Genomic DNA, 2,437 nt, shown 5'->3' with positions numbered 1-2,437 from the left:
ATATTACTTGTTGAATGTAAAACTGATGATCTGCCCTGTAAACTTTCACTCAATTCACAGTGAAAACTTTAAGAAAATAAAATAAAAGAAAAAAAAGTACTGCAGCAGTACCTGTGTAAGGAGTTATTAGAAATGGGAGGAATATCGTTGCTTATGTCAGACTATAGAAGAATCAATAAATTTGGGTTATGGTGTTGGGAAAGAATATTGAAAATATCCTGGACTACCAAAAGAATGAACAAATCTGTCTTGTAATAAGTACAACAAGAATGTTCACTAGAAACATGGATGGATGATATGATTTTGTCTCTCATATATTGGACATGTTTTTAGGAAGAACCAATCCTAGAAGAAGGACATGTATTTAGTAAAGTAAAAAGTAATTGTGCCAGGGTTGTATTCGGTCACCATATTTTTAATCTGTATGCTGAGCATATAATCTGAGAAGATAGATTATATGAAGAAAAGCATGGCAACAGGAGTAGAGGAAGACTCATCAAGAGCCTGTGATATGCAGATAATATAACCTTGCTTGTGGAAAGTGAAGAGGACTTAAAATACTTACTGATGAAGATCAAAGACCATAGCTTTCAGTATGAGTTTTACCTCAATGTAAAAAGACAAATCTCTTCACCTCTGGACTAATAAACAACATTCACATAAATGGAGAAAATGATTGAAGTTGTCAACTACATCATTTTGCTCAGATCAACCATCAACACTCATGAAAGCAGCAATCAATAAATTAAATGATGCACCATGTGTTGTCAAAATAACAATCCAATCTGTGTTTGACAAAGTATAGCCAGAATGTCCTTTCAAAGCAGATTTCATCTCTCATACTTCAGGCATATTATTAGGAGGAATCAGTCCCTGGAGAAGAACACCATAATTGATGTTGGAGGGTTGGAGAAAATTAGAAAGACCATCAGTGAGGTGGACTGACACAGTGACAGCAGCAGTGGGCTCAAACATGGCAACAATTGAGAGATTGGCAAAGAACCAGGCAGGATTTTGTACTATTGTGTATAGGATCACTATGAGTCAATATTGACTCGTTGGTACCTAAAAACAACTACATACAAGAGACAAAGTTTTGAAAAACGTCTTAGACATAAGTAAACACCTTGAAATGATGTGTCACTGGGTCTAGTGATTCAGGAACATAGTCTCAGTGACACCAAGGTGAACTGGAATAACATTGTCCACAAAGACAACAGGTCTTAAAAGTTTGTGAATAGATAGCTATTGTGAAACTATGGCTCTTTCCTCACAGAGAGCAAAGAAGATTGAAAAAAATCAAAGCTGCATGAAAATATTTAGTGCATAGGACTAGATGTACACATGAGTCCTAGTTTCTACTGACCCTGAGACCAGAACTAGATGATGTCTGTAATAGGATAATATCCATGTGCCTACAGAGAAGAGCAGTTAAAATTATTATTATTCAAATTTACACACCAACAACTAAAGCCAGTGAAGTTGAAATAGAAGAATTCTACCAACTTCTGCAATCAAAAATTGATCAAAATGTAATCAAGATGTATCGGTGATTGGATTGCAAAGGTTGGAAACAAAGAGGAAGGATCAGTAATTAGAAAATTAGGCCTTGGTAATAGAAATGATGCTGGAGATCGCATGATAGAATTCTACAAAACCAATGATTTGTTCATTTCAAATACCTTCTTTAGACTTCATAAGAGACGATTATACACTTGGACATCATCAAATGGGATACACAGAAATCAAACTGACTACATTTGTGGAATGAGACGGTGGAAAAACTCCATATCATCAGCCAAAAAGGGCCAGGGGCAGATTGTGGAACAGATCATGAATTGCTCATATGTAAATTCAGACTGAAGCTGAAGAAAATGAAAACAAGTCCACAATAGCCAAAATATGACCTTGAATAGATCCCACCTGAATTTAGAGATCATCTGAAGAACAGATTTGATACATTAAACACTAAAGACCGAAGACCAGAAGAGTTAAGGGAAGATATCTAGAACATCATACAGGAAAAAAGCAAAAATCATTAAGAAGGAAAGAAAGAAGAAAAAGATAAAAATGGATGTCAGAAGAGAATCTGAAACTTGCTCTCCAGTGTAGAGATGCTAAAGTAAATAGAAGAGGAAGTACAAGAGCGAACAGAAAATTTCAGAGGTCAGCTAAAGAAGACAAAGTAAAATATTACAATGAAATGTGCAAAGATCTGGAGTCAGAAAACCAAAAGGGAAGAACACACTCAGCATTACTCAAGCTGGGGGAACTGAAGCCCCATTCAAACCTTAACTTTCATCATTGAAGGATTAGTTGAGCAAATTATTGAATTATGCAGAAAGCATCAAAAGAAGATGGAAGGAATACACAGTCACTGTACCAAAAGGAAATGGTTGGTGTTCAAGTGTTTTAAGAAGTAGCATATGATCAAGAG

Source organism: Chrysochloris asiatica, unplaced genomic scaffold (genome assembly GCF_000296735.1).
Source record: "Chrysochloris asiatica unplaced genomic scaffold, ChrAsi1.0 scaffold00143, whole genome shotgun sequence".
Classification (NCBI taxonomy): domain Eukaryota; kingdom Metazoa; phylum Chordata; class Mammalia; order Afrosoricida; family Chrysochloridae; genus Chrysochloris; species Chrysochloris asiatica.
This window is presented reverse-complemented; position numbering follows the sequence as displayed.